This window comes from Paramisgurnus dabryanus, chromosome 7 (genome assembly GCF_030506205.2).
Source record: "Paramisgurnus dabryanus chromosome 7, PD_genome_1.1, whole genome shotgun sequence".
Lineage (NCBI taxonomy): Eukaryota > Metazoa > Chordata > Actinopteri > Cypriniformes > Cobitidae > Paramisgurnus > Paramisgurnus dabryanus.
This window is the reverse complement of record NC_133343.1, coordinates 26,515,874-26,537,839: the sequence shown is the minus strand read 5'-3', so window position 1 is coordinate 26,537,839 and position 21,966 is coordinate 26,515,874. Positions and strand designations below refer to the sequence as shown.

At 38.4% G+C, this 21,966-nt stretch overlaps 1 protein-coding gene across 1 annotated transcript in view; it reads right to left on the bottom strand.

The window, feature by feature from the left end:
• The window catches only part of grm2a (glutamate receptor, metabotropic 2a), a 61,626-nt gene that overhangs the window by 22,851 nt on the left and 16,809 nt on the right, over positions 1–21,966 (bottom strand). The window lies entirely within an intron of this gene.

Genomic DNA, 21,966 nt, shown 5'->3' with positions numbered 1-21,966 from the left:
ATGTTCTTGCTCAAAAAATGACAGTGTCTGTATCATTTCTAGTGTAAGGAAATGGACATATATTAAATATTAATATGGATTTAAACATTGTTTGACTAAAATAAGCGTTTCTCTCCGTCTAAAGTGAAAGTTAAAGTGAAGACAGCGTCTGCGAGACGAGTCCTCTATCGCCCCCTGCAGGCATTTGTTATAATACATACATAATGCTTTTTAGTTATAGGACACAAAATGTTGTTTAATGTAACTTGGTTTTAATACTTTATTTGAACCAATTATTATTGCATCTTCGTTATTATGTAATTTTAAATGCTACTGCTCACTTGGGTCTATTTTTATTACCCCAAAAATAACAAATTACTTCATTATCAGTTAGCAAAATAATTGTTAGGGCCAGTCCTTCATTAGTTTAAACATTTAAAAATAATGTGATTTCAGTTTCTTATTCATTTATTTTAACATTGAGGGTTTCTTAAAAAGTGTAAAAATATCGTCTCGTCTCGTTCTCGTGAACCCAATCTCGTGTTTCGTCTCGTCTCGTGGATTAAGTGTCTCGTCACACCCCTATTAAGCACCACAACCCACTCTTCACATTCAGCAGAATCAAAAATGGTTACTTTCGAACAAAAGCCTACACAAATTATTAAAGTTACTGCCTGACCTCCTGTACATTCACTTAAACAGCTACTTACAAATTCTTAACGCTACCTGTCTATTACAAGCTACTAGAAATGCTGCTGCCCTAGTTATTGTAAGTGCACTGGCTCAGGAATCTGTAGCAGAGCTATTTCCACGTTACTCTGAGGTTTCTAATGCATCGCAGTCTACACTCATCTAATTTACCAGCTTTTCCGAGGCTGTTTTTACAGTTCTCGAACAGATATGAAAAGTTCGGCATACATTTTTGATATCTGTTGCTATAGAAACAGCTGAGTTGAGAATGAAAGGGTGCGTTTGAAAGAGGTTAATGTCATTATTTTGTTTCCCCCGAGTTTCCATCCCCCTTTAGATCAGCAGCGTCACATAATATTACCCTAAAACCTTCATTCTGTGACAAATCCAGGCACTCTGTGTTTAAACAAATTATTTTCTTTCAGTGAGTTAAAACCGTTTCTACATCCTTTAAATTCACTTAACATCTTTGAGGTGATGTCAAAGAAAGATGAAAGCAAGTTTAGTATGCTGATGAAAACATTTTTATATTGATAACATGTAATGTGTGTCTAACTGAGACAAGTAAGTTTACAGAAATGAAACTATAATTATCCAAATTATAGTCTATACTCTAATCACATCTCAATTATAAACCATTCTCTAATTAGATTTAATAACAGTCTAGTATTCGTTTGCCAGCTTATACAAGCTTCACATTTGCATTAATTTACCCTGAAGTACATGCAGGTGCACAAAATATAGATTTTTCCAGTTTTTTTTAATCAAATATTGTTTAGGATCTGACTGGTGGCATTTCTCCTGTACTGTATTAGAATGCCGCGCTCACAAGAAAGTGAAAGAAATATATATTTTATTAAACATTCACTGTCTCCTGGGTACACATGGTTTTCATAACAGCTTTGTTCTCACCAAACTAGGGTGAAAGATGTGTCTCTGTATATATTTTTTAGTATATAACCAAATTAAAGATTACAATAAAAGTATCATGGGCAGGGTACCATGGTTATACTATGGCAATAATGTGATTGGTAATACCTAAAGTGCATGTGAAGTGAAAATAGCATTCATATGGCAATTGTACAGTGTCACAGTATGTATCAAAAAACCATCTGCAGTTGAGTAATTTCTTTTTTTTGTAGCACTTTCACAATATGCATGGTGTCAAAGCAGCTTTACAGAAAGTCACACTGTAATACTTTAATTGTCGTAGAGTCCCTGTTGAGTAGTTAAGTGAAACTTCTTTATTGCTTTCAGCCCCCAGTAAGCAAGCCAAGGGCAACTACTGTATAGCAAGAAACAAAAAAAAATTCAGTAGTGTAAGAAAAAACCTTGGGCAAATACAGGGGGAGCGTGGTGGCAGTTCTACCCGGGCTTTACATTTACATGAATGCATTTGACAGGCGCTTTTATCCAAAGTGACTTACAGTGCATTACAAAGTATATATTATTATTAGCATGTATGTTGCATGGGTTCAAACCCATTATCTTTGATGTTTTTTGCTTATGCAATGCTCTAACACTGAGCTATAAACAACAAGTGCACAACATGAACATAATCTTGCTTAGCTACAAGTTGTGAAAATCTGAAAAGAATTCCACTATTAACACTTTTTCCAAAGTATGGCAGCAATAGAGCCACTTAACCTTCAGATAGCCCATTTACAGTTGTCTCTGCATAATAAACTAGCACAGGAAATAGTACTTCAACATTGGAAATAGAAAATGTAATGCAACTGCCAGTACGAATAAATAAGATAAAGAAATAAAATAAAAAATGTAGAGACAGATGGCAGTGCCCATAAACAATAAGATCATCAAATGTTTCAGAATTTAAATCTGTTACACAAGCGTAATGCTCTCAACAATATTTCAAGGAGCATTACAATTCAATTTATTAGCTCTGATTAGCCACGAGTCGCTTCCAGATCGTGTCGAATGGCTTTGTGTGACTTAAACACATTAATATGGAGCTCATGCACTTTTTCATAATGCCATGAACCTCAGAATCTGTCTGGGATTTAATTAAATGAAAATTATCAGCGGTGTGGATATTGCAGGCAGAAGAGTGAGTTGTTAAGTGGATTAATTATTTTAGAAAAGAAAATGGCTCATGATGAGAGGGATTTGTGTTTGGCAGAAGAAGTGGACATGTTTGCCATGTGTTATGCATACACAACAAAATACATTTTGCTTTAAAAATTATCGTTCTCATAAAGACCAATCCTCTGATTGAGTTGCTAAAGTTTAAAGGCCTGTTGACAAAAAGTTTGAAAAATCTTTATAACATTATCGTCCGTTGTTATGCACGATAATATAGTTACCATTATAGTTATCTTCATAGTTATTGTTATTTTTATAATTATCCTCATAGTTGTCTTTATAGACGGTTTCATTGGACGCAGGGTTACGTTTATGGTCAGAACTTTAATTTCCGGTACTGTTTGTTATTGGTCTGACTAGCAGAATACAATCCTGCACGTACACTGCAATCACAAAATTCTGGCCACTTAATTATCCCTAGAATATCAAAAGTTTAAAGGTGGTAGATCCTTTTCCTACTTAGCCCCTAAGCTCTGGAATGATTTACCAATTTCCAGTAAATGTACTTATCCAGCAATAGTTTGTCTAGAACAAAGAATTCACGTAACTCATCTGGGTAATATACTTATGCTGCAATAGTTAGCCTGTCTGGAACTGAGCTGATTTAAACAACAATACTGTATGACACTTGCATTACATGTGAACGGCCCCTATGCTAATAGGATTTTGTTTCTCTCTCCCTGTCTCGTACTCAACCCCGAGGACAATGAGACAAACAGACCCAGTTCCTGCTGCTGTGAAGGCCATCACACGACTGATCTGCTGACGTCCTTCAACGTGATGCCCAGCCGATGCCTGACCAATGACCATTTAATTTGCTTACCCGTTCACATACCCCGATAGTATATATATATATATATATATATATATATATATATATATATATATATATATATATATATATATATATATATATATATATATATATATATATAAATGTATATGTATCTCTTTTAGGGGTTTTTCTCCTTCTAGGAGTTTTCCCCCTGGACTAGCCAGGAGGGTTTTTCTCCTAGGGTTTTTTTTCATCCCCTGGAGAGTACGCCACCTCTGGTTTAGTAACTCACAGTCTTAAATCTATGATTTTGGCTTCCTCTATAACAAAATAAACAAAACATCAGGGCAGAGAGGCAGATCCAGGGTTATGCAGAATTACATTAGAAATGGAAGACTGTCAAAAAGAGGTACAGTATAGCCATGTGTCTCACAGGATTGAGGCGAGTTGCTATTTTTCTGAATAAAACATTAAAAACACTCTTTACACAGTGAAACTTACTGCTACTGTATACATAAGTGTATGAACATTTGTTGGAATTTACTGACTTTATTGCGAGCTGCAGACCAACAACACATTTAAAACACGACAAATTCCAACACCAGGTCGGCTTTCATTATAAGCCACTAACAAAATGAGAACTCTCACTCAGGAATCAATACGTCCCCTGTATTAAATTTATCCCTGCAATGAGCTACTTCACAAAGTGGACAAAATTGGCCGCAGGAATAAATGATAAGACATAAATTATGCTTATGGTTCAAGCGACAACATAAACATGAATGTGTATAGGAAACGTCCATTCATACACGCGTGACTCGTCTGTTAACAGCTAAAGCTTGAATATGATCCATTTATTTATTAATGGACAGACTATCCATCTACTCTCCCACACATTTTTCATTCACAACTGCGCTTTTAACTACGAATGTCACACATTTCAGTAAGCTGCAGTATGAGATATTACTCTGTTTAACACTTTAGCCAACAACACAGCACTGGCTTCACAGAGCAATCTGTTCCTGAGAAAAAAAGTGTTAATTTATGAAATATGTATACATAGAGTAGGAGGGAAAGTATTAAAATGCACACTTCTCCTCCAGGATTGAATGCGGTACTTCACAGTTTACATCTAAGAAAGAAATAAAGAGTGCCAGAGGAAAAACATTGAGATGAAGTTCAATGACATATCAGTTGAAGACATAAGATATAAAATGTCTGGTGCTGAATGTTGACTTTTATGATTATGAAGTGAGAGTAAGCTTACCGAAAGAGGAGAATGCATAAAAATGTTCTGGGTTAATTTAACCCAAAGGATGGGTCTGTCCCTATTTTGACCCATAGCTGGAATATGTATGTACTGTATTTCCTCATAAAATATAACATTTTATGTGAATGTGTGACTTATGTGTGAACACCTTTTAAACCTACAAAAAGATCTGTCTTTTTTTTCCAAAGTTGCATTAAAAATCCAAGGTGAATTCCTCACACGTAGCTGTCATTACTTTTCCAACTTGAAAAGCTCACCTGCTGTTCCCTGCAGGTTGTTCCCACACTACCTTATTGTAATAAAACATCTCAATATCGCCTATAGCATGCCAAAAAACACACCTGGTACAGAAGATGATGCAGGTAAGTGCATGAGGATTATGATAAATGCAATAACGGTGTCAACTGAAACATTTTTTTCTTCGGAAAATCAATGAAAGATGACACCCACCAGCAGTGATGATGACAATATCAGTGACACAGTGGATGATATGAACATTAAACCGCGGTAAACTAATACTGCTGTGACATCTCTGGTATGGCTTTGTTTGCCTGTACACATCAGAGGAGGTGGATTCCACATGTGGGATTTTGAAGAGTTCGGTTGCCAGGCAACAGCTGTGAATATGTTTGGTCAGGTAGAAGTGTGACCCTGGAAGAGAGGAGAGGATATCTCTAATCTACCTCTGATCCTTCACCCACACCTGACTGACAACTCTCTCACTCGCTCTGTCTGTCTCTCTCTCTCTCTCTGACAAGATTTATCTTTTTATCTTCTAAAGGGACTTTTGTGTGCCCTTTAGGTGGCATCAAAATCACCAGCTGCAGTCAACTGCAAGTCAATGAAATACAGATTCATAATTATGTTTATTTAAATAAGACAGTTGGGTGGCTTTAGGGTTCTAAACAACCTAACCAGGTTAAAAATATTGCTTAACAAGATAACTACTTGTGTACTTGAGAACAATGAGTTATTTTCTTCTAGTTTAAAACTTTAAATATTGGATGTACTGTCTAAACTTATGTTTGATTGGAGCAGATTCTGTATTTTATGTCAATGGGTGGTGGAAATACAGAATACTTGTTAAAGATCCCTGATTTAGTAATATAGAGACATTTGTTAGTATAAAAGTAAAAGGGATAGTTCGGCCGAAAAACGATATAAAACCCATGATTTTCTCACCCCCAAGCTGTCCGAGTTGCATATGTCCATCGTTTTTCAGACAAACACATTTTCGGACATTTTAGAAAATATTTTAGATCTTTCAGTTGATTAAATGTAATGTTACGGGGTCCACCCATAGTCCACGACCTTCAAGTCCAAAAAAAGTGCGTCCATCCTTCACAAATTAAATCTACACGGCTCCAGGATGATACACAAAGGTCTTCTGAGGGTAATCCGCGCGGTGCTGTTGTAGAAATATCCATATTTAAAACTTTATTAACGAAAATAAATACCTTCCGGTAGCGCCGCCATCTTAGACTCCTCTGTATTCAGGAGAGAGTATTAGCGTAGTGTACGCACTTTTCTTAGTGACGTATGAAAAATTCGGAGGGCGGGGGACAGAGCAGCAGCAGAGTAGCCTCCGTAGGCTGCATAAGCTCTCATCCTAAATGCTGACGTGACTAAGATGGCGGCGCTACCGGAAGGTATTTATTTTCGTTAATAAAGTTTTAAATATGGATATTTCTACAACAACACCGCGCAGATTACCCTTTGAAGACCTTTGTTTATCATCCTGGAGCCGTTTGTATTTCATTTGTGAAGGATAGATGCACTTTTTTTGGACTTGAAGTTTTGCATGAGCATTTAACATTTGTTCATTACACCCATAACTATAAGTAAAGACATGCTTGAGTAAAAAAAAATGGAGTATTTACTTTATAATTTCAGTATAGGTCCTTTGTGAGAATTCAATTTCTCCTTTTGTTTGAATAGGAAATAAAAAGGAGTTTAAATATTATTTTTGTAAGCGTAGACAAACTACTTCACATCTGGAAAGAATAAAAAAATTACATTTAAATGTTTAAAATCCTTCGTCTGAAAGCTTTTCTAAGTTTACATTTTGTCAGTACCCAAAACCACCCAGCTAATATGTCTATAAAAGCTCTGCATTTAACACAAAACACGTTTAACAGAGTTCATCAGCAAGTTCAGGAAAATGGCTTTTAAAACGTCTGCCAGCTGACTCTAGGCTTCTTATTATTAGAGACATCAACCCTTGTTCTATATTTTACATTAATTTATACATTTATTCATTTGGCAGATGCTTTTATCCAAAGTGACTTACAAATGAGAAACATTGCAATTTATCATGCAAGGGCCATAATAAAAATATTGCATATCCCAATGCATAGCTTCAAGAGTAGGCAGGGGCGGATCTACCGGGGTGGCAGTTGCCACCCTAAATAAAAGCATTGCCACCCCATATGCCACCCCAGCGCTGGTATCCTAATATATATATATATATATATATATATATATATATATATATATATATATATATATATATATATATATATATATATATATATATATATATATATATATACATACCCGAGTAGGCTCTTTTAACCAGAAAGGCAATGTAGTTTTTCTCTGTGTGTGTTTAGGGGTGGGAGACACATATCTGACGATGATTGGTGTGTGTGTCTTAGAGGGGGTGGGACAACCACGTAGCTGATGGGGATTGGCTTAATTTCCATCGTTAGCCAACCAGAGGCAGCAGAGTTCATACAAGCACGAACAGTCAGTCCCAGCAGAAAGTCTTTTACAGTGTAAAAAAAGTCAGCGCAGTCTTGCCAACTTGGTGACTTTGTCGCTAGATTAAGAAACCTTTTAGACCCCTTTAGCGACTTTATTAAAAAAGCGACACGGACAAATTTAGCGATCTTTTCTGGCGTGGTTGGATACTTTTGGAAACTGCCGTGAAAGCATGCATCGTCCCATCCGAGGCACTCAAATGCAGCCCGTTTCTCGCGCTGCAGTCGCACAAACCCGCAACAACAGAGCGATGACAAGTACAACGATCTCAAAACAAAGGTAGCGGACGCAAGCACAAAGTATAAAAAGCACAAACGTTAATTTTCCATCGTTGCGGTGAAAGGCAAGAATGATTATGAACATGCAACTTATGCCCATGAAGAAAGAGTCTCTTCACGTCTGTAGCGAGTAATTCTGATCTAATAAAGCACCTCACATCACATGCTGCCAAAAAATTAGTGGTTTCTCTTTAGTGTCTTAAAGTGATTAAGTTGAGCATCACATCAGCAAATCAGAGTACTGAATACAGTCATATATTTTAAAGATAAATGTTGCTTCAGGATAAAATACAAAAATTAAACTGTTGTTTAATATTGCCTGAGGTAGTTGTTGGTAGTTAAAACAACTGAACTGCAGGTTTGTGTTAGCAGTAAATATCTTTTAAGCAGTTCTTTCTAGAGTTAGCCCGTCATGTCTTGTTAGCTTGTGCAGCAATCAAAATATTCCATACGTGCATATGAAATCGCTCGTTATGATATAGTCTAATGTTTTTATTTGTCTTCGTTAAGGAGACAAAACTATTCAGTGTTGTATATGTTTAGAAAGCTTGAAGAACTTAATGCTGCATTTTCCATGATACTATGAAAAGAAAGGCTGATATCCATTTTTTTTACCAAAAAGAATAGAAAAATCAAATACTATGAGAGTGGAAGGTACAAATAAAACAGAAAAATATGTTGTGGAAGGGAGAGGAGTAGATGAAGTCAGAAACATAGAAATGGATGGTGAAGAGCTAAAAAGAAGTGAAAAAACAGAAACAATCCATCATGAAGTGAGTGAAAGGATTAAAGAAGAGGGTTATGAGAGAAAGAGATATGTGCCTTTCAAATATGTTTTACATTAATATAAACTAGGCAAACCTATTTTATTTATATAACAGTCTTTATGTTCAACCTTGCTCATCATGGTTACAGTCAGTGTTTTTAGATATTGGTAAGCTGTATGTATTAACTTAGTATTAAGACAAAGGGTGCTACAGTAGAAATGCTAAAGGTAGCTGCTTGGGTACTTATAGGAACATTTGTTGTTGCATTTTTTATGTTATAAAAATTTGAGGTCCAGTGTATACACCGAATATAGTATATACAGTATATAATTTCTTGTATCCACGACAACCATGCAAGGATGCTTACTTTATTGCCACCCCTCGTAGTTCTCATGCCACCCCCTTGCCACCCCATAAATAATTTTCTAGATCCGCCCCTGAGAGTAGGTTAAAGTATTACAGCACTCTGAGTTCTTTGCTGTACTCAATGTACACCTACACTGTACAAAAATTGGTTCAACTTCAAAAAAGTAAGTTTCTTGGTTGCCTTCAACTTAAAGGCGGGTGCATGCTTTTTGAAAAACACTTTGGAAGAGAGAGTCGGGCCTAATACCAAAACACACTTGATCAGCAGTAAGGGGCGTGTCTACTAACCGACATCGTTGCCTGGGTTGGGTATGTGTGGGGCAGGTCTATTAAAAGAAGGTCCAGATTTTATTGGGGTAGGGGCGTGTTTGTTTAGGTGATTTCAAGAGATCATGCACCCTGCCTTTAAAAATATTATTATAAGATAAGATGTTAAATAAGTCTTTGGTGTTCCAAGAGTGTTTTTGTAAAGTTTTAGTTCATAATACCTCACAGATATTATTATAGCATGTAAAAATTCCTATTTTGTAGGTCCGGGCAAAAATGTGCCATTTTTGGGTGTGTCCTTTAAAATGCAAATGCAAACACTGATCGCAATGATGATGGATTGTTGCACTGAACTGTGCTGTCAATTATTCTCTCTCTCTCTCTCTCTCTCTCTCTCTCTCTCTCTCTCTCTCTCTCTCTCTGCACTAAATGGCAGTCCCGTGCTTGGTTAGTGCAGATTAAGGGTCGGTATTATTGTAATTGGCGTTGCTGCTACCTACATAACAGGCAAATCTCTTATTTTCACATGCTGGCAAAAATAGCTTACCAAAACTAAGTTACTGGGTTGATCTTTTTCACGTTTTCTAGGTTGATAGAAGCACCGGGCACACAATTATAGCACTTAAACATGGAAAAAGTAATATTTCTACGCAACCACCCCTTAAACTTTTAAGGCCAGGTAACTTACTTTTTTAAGTCGAACCAACAAATCGTTTTTTACAGTGTAGAGTTGTGGAGAGCCTGACCATAGAAAATGATTATAAGGTCGACAACAGATAGAAAGCCTGGCACTGTGGTGTTGAGAACAAAGCACTAAGAATGAATTTTTAACATGATTAATTGGTTCCCAACAGTGACAGTAAACACCTTTAAAGACCTCATAGTTCACATCCACAGAACTGGACATGGTCCTCATACAAGTTTCATCAGGTAGACCCTATAAAACGCCTCCATTGTGTTTACAATGGACCCCAAAACTACTAAACTACTTTTCCAGGTGCAATATACTGTAGAGAACATTCTGTTAGATAGTATTGATGCCTGGTACACAAGCAGAAAAACACAGCAGGGTGGTGATGTCGACCGAATATATCACCAGAGGTGTTCTGCCTAAACTGTAAGACTAGAACAAGAAAATTCATTAAACATTTCAGCCACCCAAAGAGCAGATTTTTTACAGTCAGGGAAATACAAAAGTACCCCTAGTACCCTTTTGTTATTAGGATACTCAATCATGCCATCAGCAAATGTCTGCAATACTACTAAGAACATTTGGCAGAATAGATGGAGGAAATCTAGGAGCTGAGTATATCTAGGATGTAGGAGAACTTTGTCTTATTGTCTTTTGTCTATTGTAATTTGTAGGTGTTTCTATATAGCTCAGTGGCAGAGCATTGCATTAGCAACATAAAAAGTCATGGGTTCGAACCCAGGAAACACACATACTGATAAAAATGTATACCATGCAATTTATGGTGTCATGATTTCAATTTTAAATTGAAATCAATTGAAATTAAGTCACAACCTCAACCTTTGAATTAAAAAATGGAATCAGCAATGCTGCCACGCCCCCATGTCACATCCGGTAGGTTTGTCAAGTTGGAACAAAACACGTGTTGAGTGCTGCGAGTCAACCTCCTTTAACTTCCCGAGCTACAGCCAGTCAAAAGATAGTATGGCAGACGCAGGAGACACCACGCAATCTGCTCTTTACATGGGAAACAAAAAAACAGCAAGCGCCTCCCACCTTCAGCAGAACTCAATCAGAACAGAGCACGTACGCGTGCACAGCAGGACCAGTCGTTTCTCTGAAGTGAGATCCGTTTAAGTTTCACAACAACTTATTTCAGTTGGTTAAGAGTTATGAAAACAGCATTTAAACATGACTTATTGGGGTATAGTCTCACAATCTCGTCTGACAGTAATAAAAGTGCGTTTTTAAGGTGCAAAGTACTGATAGATGTTCATCTGACAGGAAGTTTTGTTTTATCACGTATGTGTGTGTACGAAATTTTTCCACTGGCAGTACGACTAACATGGCAGGGCATCTCCGGGTTCAAGGTCAAATATTATATTTCATAAAAGTCTAGCCTAAAAATAGCATTCTTTGTGCTTTTAAAAAAATGGGAGAATCGAATCAAACCGTGACCTTAGAATTGAGGATTTGGAGAATCGTGACACCCCTACTTGCAATGCACTGTAAGATAAAAGTGTAACCCGAATGCATAAATGTAAATGTCTTATCACACCTGAAAAGACTAAATTTATGTTAATGTACACTATGGTTGGGTCAAAAAGGGACAAACTCAACCGATGGGTTAAAAGTTAACCTTTGCTGGCTTGTTTCAACTCATGGCAGGGTCAAATATAAAAAAATTCTGAGTTAATTTAACACATGTAAATATATCAAATGAAATCAGTTATTCAATTCAATTCAATTTTATTTATATAGCGCTTTTCACAAAAGTCAATTGTTTCAAAGCAGCTTTACATAAATAGAAGCAGTGAAAAGCACAGAAAACGACAGATAGCACAACAGAATACATGATAGCATGAGCAGTTAAATTTGCTGCGGCTATGACTCAATATTATAATTGCACGTATTACTAAAGCAACGTATAGAAGAGGAAGCTAGGTAAAGCCCAAAAAGGCTGCCTCCCCGGGGTGAAAAACCCCCTAGGAGAAAAAAAAACCCCGTGCTTTTATCCGAGGAAAAATAAGTCCTAGGAGGGAAAAACCCTTGGGAGAACGGAAATGGAGATTTAGCGGAGATTAAGCGGTTCTGCCGGTGATCGTTGGTCAGGTATCAGCTGGGCATAACGTTGAAGGACGGCCAGTAGATCAGAGGTGTGCCGACTTTCACATCTACCGGGACTGGGTCTGTTTGTCTCGTCCTCGGGTCGAGGACGAGACAGGGAGAGAAAAACAAAATCGTATTAGCGTAGCAGCCGTTCATATGTATTGAAGTGTCACACAGTGATGTGGTTTAACTCAGCTTAGTTCCAGACAGACTAAATATTGCGGCATAATAATATTATCCACAGTTGAGGATTTAGCAAATTGGGGGCCCAATGCGAGGGTATATATGGTAAATAAGGGTCACCTTCCGATTTTTAAGAGAAAATGAAACCTGACGACCCGTTTGACTAAGGCCTAAAGCCCCACTGTCGTCGTTAATGCAGGTTCAGTGGCAAACGGGTCTATATTGTATACCATTTACAGGACCAGGAGAAGACGCCAAAAACATCGCAACCCGACCATACGTGTTAACCCGTTTGACTAAGGCCGGAAGCCCCACTGTCGTCGTTAATGCAGGTTCAGTGGCAAACGGGTCTGTATGGCATACTATTCATAAGACTTACGATAGCGCCAAAATCGCAGCCCGACCATACGTGCCAACCCGTTTGACTAAGGCTGGAGGCCCCACTGTCGTCGTTAATGCAGGTTCAGTGGCAAACGGGTCTGTATGGCATACTATTCACAAGACACACGAAAGCGCGAAAAACGCAACCCGACCATACATACCAACCCGTTTGACTAAGGCTGGAGGCCCCACTGTCGTCGTTAATGCAGGTTCAGTGGCAAACGGGTCTGTATGGCATACTATTCATAAGACTTACGATAGCGCCAAAATTGCAACCCGACCATACGTGCCAACCCGTTTGACTAAGGCTGGAGGCCCCACTGTCGTCGTTAATGCAGGTTCAGTGGCAAACGGGTATGTATGGCATACTATTCACAAGACACACGAAAGCGCGAAAAACGCAACCCGACCATACATACCAACCCGTTTGACTAAGGCTGGAGGCCCCACTGTCGTCGTTAATGCAGGTTCAGTGGCAAACGGGTCTGTATGGCATACTATTCACAAGACACACGAAAGCACCAAAATCGCAACCCGACCATACGTGCCAAACCGTTTGACTAAGGCCGAAAGCCCCACTGTCGTCGTTAATGCAGGTTCAGTGGCAAACGGTGGCAAACTATTTAATGCAATTCATTTTAAGTGTTCATGTAGAAAAGGTTTTTATTTATTTATTTGGTTGGTCTGTGTTATGACCGTGAGTGCTTTGTTCCGTGAAAATAACTATTGCGAGTTAAGAACCTTTACTAGACAAATTATGCGAATGCTTTGTTGAAGAGAAAAGTTTTAAGTCTAGATTTAAAATGATCGACTGTGTCTGATTCTCGGACATCGGTTGGTAAATCATTCCAGAGCTTAGGGGCTAAGTAGGAAAAGGATCTTCCACTTTTAGACACTTTTGATAGTCTAGGGATAATCAATAGGCCAGAATTTTGCGACCGTAGTGTGCGTGATGGATTGTATTCTGATAGTAATTCTCTAAGATATGAGGGTGCTAAGCCATTTAAAGCTTTGTAGGTGATTAATGATATTTTAAATCGGATGCGATATTTAACTGGTAGCCAGTGTAAAGATGCCAGAATTGGGCTTATGTGGTCATACTTCTTAGATCGAGTAAGTACCCTTGCAGAAGCGTTTTGAACTAGCTGAAGCTTGTTGACCTGATTTGAATGGCATCCCCCGAGTAGCGAGTTACAATAGTCTATTCTAGAGGTCATAAAAGCATGAATAAGCTTCTCTGCGTCAGATGTAGACAGTATATGGCGTATTTTTGAGATATTTCTAAGATGGAAGAATGCTGTGCGGCAGACGTTGGCAATATGACTATCAAAGGATAAGTTGCTGTCGAACATCACACCTAAGTTCCTAACCGTGGAAGATGGCACCACAGTACAGCCATCTATGTGCAATTTGTAATCTGACATATTATGTTTGTAGCGATTTGGTTCAATAATAAGTACCTCTGTCTTATTGGAGTTGAGCTTAAGAAAGTTATGTGCCATCCAGTCACTAACATCGCTAATGCAGTCTTTTAGCTTAGAAAACGTGTGTGTTTCGCTGGGATGCGAGGAGATGTAAAGCTGGGTATCATCCGCATAGCAGTGAAAACTTATGTTGTGTTTCCTGATAATGTCTCCTAGGGGTAACATGTATAACGAGAACAGGATAGGACCTAAAACTGATCCCTGCGGTACACCGTATTTAACCAGGGAGTGATATGACTCTTCCTCATTTACATAAACAAAGTGATAGCGATTGGTTAGATATGACCTAAACCAGGCTAGCGCTTGACCACTGATACCAACATAGTTTTCTAGTCTATTGAGTAGGATTCTGTGGTCTATTGTGTCAAATGCTGCACTAAGGTCTAGTAATATAAGAATTGAGATTTCACCACGATCGGATGTTAATAGGAGGTCATTTGTAACTCTAAGCAACGCTGTCTCTGTGCTATGGTGGGGCCTGAATCCTGATTGGAACTTTTCATATGTACTATTATTTGTCAAGAATGTGCGTAACTGGCTTGCCACTACCTTTTCTAATATTTTCGAAAGAAAAGGGAGATTTGAGATTGGTCTAAAGTTATTAAGTTCTCCTTGGTCAAGCTGTGGTTTTTTAATCAGCGGTTTAATAACTGCTAGTTTGAAAGCTGTTGGAACGTATCCTATTTCTAGCGATGAGTTAAAGATATTTAGAACCGGGGTTGACACTACAGGGAATACTTCTTTAAGTAGTTTTGTGGGAACGGGGTCTAATATACAGGACGATGATTTGGATGATGTGACTAGTTTAGAGAGCTCATCTATTGTAGTAGGTTTAAATGAATCAAGATGTTCGTATGGTAGTCTAGTGTTAAGTGAACTAATGGGTAGAGTGGTGGCTGCCTGGGTAGCTACGATGTTTTCCCTAATAGCCGAAATTTTGTTAGAAAAGAAGTTCATGAAGTCGTTACTATTGTGTTGAAGTTTACTATTGGTTTCTGTTTGTTCTTTGTTTCTAGTCAGTTTCGCAACTGTGCTAAAGAGGAAACGAGGGTTATTATGATTCTCATTTATAAGCTTGCTAAGATATGTAGATCTGGCGGTTTTAATAGCCTGTCTGTAGTGTTTAACACTCTGTTTCCATGCTGCGCGCCATACTTCTAACTTTGTGCTTCTATAATTTCTTTCCATTTTTCTAGCTGCCTTTTTAAGGGCTGCTGTGTGATGGTCATACCATGGAGCTGGTGGTTTTTCTTTGAATCTCTTTTTTCGAATGGGAGCAACGGCATCCAATGTGTTAGAACAGACATTGTTTAGGTTTTCTATTTCAATATCTAGATCGTCACAGTTATCTGCTACATGTTTCATTTGGGACAGGTCTGGAAGAGTGCTAATAAAGCTATCTTTAGTGGTGGAAATTATTGTTCTGGCTAGTCGGTAGCATGTTGTAGATTGAGTGATCCTATCTAGAAGTACAGTGTATGACACAAGGTAATGGTCAGAAACTGCATCACTCTGAGGTGATATTTCGACGTCATTAATATTGAGTCCGAGTGACAGAATTAAGTCTAATGTGTGATTACGAGTATGCGTTGGCCCTGTCACGTTTTGTCTAATATTGAGAGAATTTAGAACATCTATAAACGCACGTCCTAATGCGTCTTTTGGGTTGTCCACATGGACATTAAAATCACCAACAATAAGAGCTTTATCTACAGTGACTACAAGCTCAGATAGGAAATCTGCTATTTCATTAAGGAAATCTGCATGGTGACCCGGTGGTCTATAGATTGTCGCTAAAGCAAAAGAAAGCTGTTTGTGGTTACGATCAGTTATTTCCATATTTAACAACATTACTTCAAATGATTTAAATTTTAGCTCAGATTTTTGGTTTACTTTAAACATTGTGTTGTATATTGTAGCTACACCACCCCCTCTCCCCTTTAATCGAGGTTCGTGTTTATAATAATAGTCTTGTGGGGTGGATTCATTTAAACTAATGTAGTCGTCTGCTTTAAGCCAGGTTTCTGTTAAACAGAGTACATCTAAGTTTTGGTCTGTAATTATTTCATTGACAATAGGTTCTTTATTGGTAAGCGATCTAATGTTAAGAAGGCCGAATTTTAAGAATCGAGATTCATCTGTTAATGTATTGTTTTCTAATTTTATTTGAATCAGATTTGTACCAGATGTAACAAGCGGTGCCCTGTATTTATTTGTTCGGGGAACAGATACAGTTGAAATGTGCTGATATTTCGGTAAGATTGACTCGAAGTGCTGGGATATAAGTGGTCTTGACATATCACGGCAGCTAACAGATGGACGGTTAAGCCGATCCGTCTGTTTCCTGACCTGGGCCCTGGATAGTCATACTATATCAGAATTAAGACTATTGATCAGATTTTTAGTGAGTATAGCACTTCCTTCCGATGACGGGTGAAGGCCATCTCGGGTTAGGAGAAATGGTCTTCCCCAGAAATGCTTCCAATTGTCTATAAACCCTACGTTATGCTGAGGGCACCACTTTGACATCCATCCATTGAGAGACACTAATCTACTATGTGTTTCATCTCCCCGGTAGGCGGGGAGGGGACCAGAGCATATTACATTGTCTGACATTGTTTTTGCAATTTCACACATCTCCTTAATATTATCTTTGGTGATTTCCGACTGGCGGAGCCTAGTGTCATTCGTGCCGGCGTGAATAACAATCTTAGAAAACTTCCGCTTAGCATTAGCCAGCACTTTAAGTTTGGATCTAATGTCAGACGTTCTGGCTCCCGGTATACAGTCGACTATGGTGTTTGGTGCCTCAATGTTAGTGTTCCTGAGTATAGAATCTCCAATGACCAGGGCACTTTTAAAAGGTGTTTCAGCTGGTATACTCCTTAGGGGATCGAATCTGTTAGAAATTGTCGTTACGTTATGGGTCTTAGAAGGACGCCTTATATGACTATGCCGCCTAACAGTCACCCAGTTTGACCGCCGACTTGACTCTGATGACGGAACCGAGCCATGTGTATTTTGATAAACACTATGCGCGCTCGATACAGTATTTGTAATATTTATATTAGCATCTGATGTCGGAACCGAGCCATTAGTCTTTTCGCTCGATAGATTATTTGCGACAGTAACATTAGCGGTTTTGCTATCCTCAACTAGCGTTCGGATGCGCGATTCTAGTTCAGCAACCTTCTCAGTTAACCTTAATACTTCAATACACTTAGTGCATGTAAACCCCTCTATGCTAACAGCAGAAGCTAAACTATACATGTGGCAAGTAGTACATGTTACAATAACAAGCGGAGTCTTACCGCTTTCATGCTGGGCGATGGCGTCTTCGTTTACCCGAACGCGGTCCCCGGAGCTGCATCGCGTGGGGTGTTCGGTTGTGACACCCCTCGGTCGCCTGCGAACGTCTGGGGCCAGGGTGATGTTTGGCTTGCCGAATCTGCGAAGGCCGGGCAGCGGTTCCTCCACAGCTTCCCGATCGCTTTCATGTCGTTCACGGTCCGTGAAGCTGCATCGCGTGGAATGCATGTTTGTTGCTCGCTTGTGGACGTCGGAAGGCAGGGTGAAGTGGGCGCTGTACCTCGCCTTGGATCTGCTAAAACCGGGAAACAACTCCTCCACAGCTTCCCGCTCAGGTGAGGATAGGTCAGAAAAGCATATATCAGATGAATCCGCCATTAGATCGGAAAATGCTAGCTTCAGCCTCCACCGTGTGGATGCTAGCGGGCTATATGCTAACAACACTGGGTGTTTATTAGTGATAAATAGTTTCACGTGGTAGTACTGCTCAATAATCGTCACGGTAAAGTATTCCTATGTAAAACTAATAAGTTATATTATATAAATAGGAATAAGATGGTAAAAAAAAAAAAGCTTTTAGATGATGAACTCGACGGAGCTACGATGCACGATCTGTTCAGCGTGACGTCACAAACCGGAAAAACCATGAGTGAGTTATGAGGATGTCTTTAATCGAACTTAATATAAATTATATTTTCAGCACAAGTCTCTTTGCCAAGTCTTGCACTTTCTCCGTAGTAAATGTAAATTTCTGCAGGAATATCTGCAAAACAATGTATTGTGCTGTAAACAAACAGACAGACATCCATCCAGCTTTGATGCTCTGTCAAACGAATGATATGTGATTCAGATTCGGTAGGTTGGGGCTCTGTTTTTGAGAAGACACTTCGGAGCAGCACCTCCATATATAGCTGCCAGGCAAATACATGCACTTTTTATGAGAGAAACCCCAAATACCAACCTCAACCAATATTACATCTCATTCATCAGCCTCAGTCTCGCTCTCTCTTTCTTGGCCTAAAAGCTTCTTTAGCTTTGCTTGTGTGCTGTCAAAGTCCCCCATTTTATCTCTCCACAGGGACAGAAGCCAATAAAGAAAACGAGAGTCTTTACACAGGAACCTTTAAAAGTCTGAAGCAACCTCCTGCCTATTTCAATCCACTCCAAATCTACGGACTTAACACCACTGTCAGCCAAGTCTCACCTTTACCCTGTTTCTCATTTCACAGCCATACTGCGAATCAAAAATGTTTGCATGGACAGAATGGAATGGGATGGAATAGAAGAGAATAGTTTATTTGAATTGATTATGGATATTTCTTTTACAAATAGCGATGACGCTGGTAGTGACGATTCTCTCAGACAAACCCGTGATCTACAGTGTTTTCGCTTTACATTTTGGTATCAGCTCGGGTCGCTTGGGACCCCGACCGAGGTGGTACTAAAAAAAGTATTGGGTACTACGTACTGCACCGGGGGAAAAGTAAGCTGACCCGACCCAAACCAAACTGTGGGGTACTATGCAATGGAAAAGCGCCAAAAGTTGACCTGTGAAGACCTCTACTATGAGGTACCAATATGCACCTTTAAGGTACAAAAGTGTAAAAATCCCAAATGACAAATTTTGTACCTTTTGTACGTTTTTCTGAGAGAGCATGGTACTGTGCCCAAAAGTAAAAGTGTGGCTGCCTCAGCAAATACCACCAAACAGGAAAGTAAAGTTAGCTAAACAACTGTATGTGCATTTGTATTATGAAAACTATTTAATTTGATGTCACAGTAAAAGAAAACAGCATAGTGCAGGGAGTCCCTTATGATGTGATTTAGAAAAGACAGCTACACTATAATCCTTACACCAGACCTTTAGAGAAAACCCCTCTTGGCTGCCTTATATACCCCTATAGCATGCTTGTGGGGAAATTCAGCAAGTGTGTGTCCCCGATAGATGCCCAATGTGGAAAAAAGATAAATAATAGAGAAAAAGTATAAACAAGATTTCTATATGGTGTTAAAATAAAATTTGATACACTGTTTACACACATATCTCTCTCTCTCTCTCTCTCTCTCTCTCTCTCTCTCTCTCTCTCTCTCTCTCTCTCTCTCACGCTCTCTCTTCATCTCTTTCTATTTTTTGCATTATTTATGCTTTTCATGTCCCAGCGCGGCCACAGCAGTAATTATGCTCCTGAAACCTTAAGAAAAAATATGCACATTTTTCTATCTCTGTTTCTATCTAACATAGTAAGTCGTCACACTTAACTACAGCATGCGTCTACTACTAATTTTAATATTAAAATGAATACATTCTGTCATGTTTGTATTGTTAAATATATCAGCTATCTTTATTTATGTATTCCCTATAGTAGGGGTGCGCGGGGCAAAAACATACGCGGGGTTAGTTGTAACACGGACTGTTTATATTGTTGCACAAGATTGTTTTTCCGGTATTTTTTCACGCTGCCAAAAGATGATCTCCCGCAAATTATTGAAAATGTATAATGTTTGTCTAGAGAGATATTGATGAACGAGTGTTTTGGTGGCATGTAAGTACATTTTTTCATCATATGTTTTTTTTGGTTTCTAAGTTGGGCGGTAAGATACCAAATCCAATGCAATGTCATATTAACTCTTTCCCCGCCATTGACGAGATATCTCGTCAATTAAGAGAAAACGCTTCCCCGCCAATGACGAGATTTTCCGTCTTTCCGCAATACCGCCCTTCCACAACTTTTTAAAACCGGAAGTATTGCCCTATGGCAAGCTGCTGCATGTCCGTGTCTGTTTTAAAGATCGCTCTGAATGGGATCTCTATGAAAATTCAGTCACAAAAATTGAATTATTTTTGCTTTTTGCTCAAAATATGGTGTTTTTGCAAAAACCTACCCATATTCAAAAGCTGATTGCAAAAGAACCACTAAAGGTAGGATGAAACGGTTTTTTTTGTTTGAAAGCAGAGGGTCTGTTCTTTCATTTGGTATATTGTATGTTTATTTATTTAAAGAAGAACATTTTCTGGAAGGCATTAAACTTTGGTGAAAATCATGAAAAACGCTGGCGCTGGCTGGCAACTTTTTTTAAAAACGCTGGCGGTGAAAGAGTTAATCAGTGTCTTGTTTACTAAAACATAGCATCGTTTTGAAATATGTCTGCAGCTCTTAGCAACTGTTTGTGTGGGCTTAAAAAATATTTTGACCCAGCGGGGTTAATTGTAACGCTGTGTTACAACTAACCCCTCACCACTTACGATATGAAAACCGCTAACGTTAGCGTAATTCCTGCCGTTGTTTTAAATAGGCTACACACAAATGATTGTCTTATCAAAAATCATGTGTCAAATTTATTTTTGTTCATATCTTTAATATCGATTGAATAAGGTCACGTCAAAGATTGAAATCATAACGAAATGAATGGCTAAAATCAGATTTTGATGCTCATTATCTCAGAATTTGATTTTTGAAACTTTAGTTTGATTATTAAAGACTGGGTCACATATAAAAAAAATATCATAATTGTGCTGCTTTTCTCACATATTTAGACATTTGAATCCATTTATAATTGAACTATTGTTAGAAAAGGGCTGGATGAATGAATACAGTGTGGATACCTGTCTATTATAGACAGATATATAAACAATATCCACTTCAAGTATATAGACAAAATAGTATTGAAATATTTGCCTGCAAACTTAATTTTTAGCAAGTGTTACAATTAACCCCACCTATGGGGTAAGTTGTAACGTTTGCACTTCTGTCACGTTTGGTGTAATTGTCCCATGTATGAAGTACAAGTGCTCAATGATCTGTTAGAAATGACTCGAGAACTAATGCAAGAACTACATTTTTTATATGTTATATATATATACTCGGCCATCCAATCACAGTGGAGGAGGGGCTGGACAAATATCACAACAACCAACCAGCGCAATGTTCAACAAAAAAAGCTGGCAAGCACCTATAATCAGCCACGTTTAAACACTTTGGTGTACACGTCCCATTACTGGACCAAATTAAAATAGCCTTTCTGATTTGATGATCTTTTTAATGTAAGCTACATCCTTAAAAATTAAGGTTAATAAAATAAAATAAAATGTTCTTCGCAGTAATACCAATGAAAAACCTGTATTGTTCACTGTATTTATGGTATCATTCATGTCACTAGCACATACTGTACAGATCAACATTCTTCATACATGCTTGGGTAATTTCACGCAGTGCAGTAATTAATGTTAACAAATCAATGTTTAAATATATTTTCTTCTAATTAGCATTTATCACTCGCTCTTCTTCACTTATGTTATTTTAAAATCTTCAGAGAGCAGATACAGTATGTGTGAAGCATGATCAAGCTGTCGTTGTCTTCCTTAAAACTAACATCTGCAGCACGTCTGCTAGGAAGCGTCAGGAAAGACACAGACTTGCCAAATGGCTGCCGGCAAATTAGATGGGTTGAACATATGGATGACAGGTATTCAGACAGCATCATACATTGCTTCATTTCATTAAATGACTTTAAATTGTCTGACTTAATGCCACTTAAACCCACAGAAAAAAG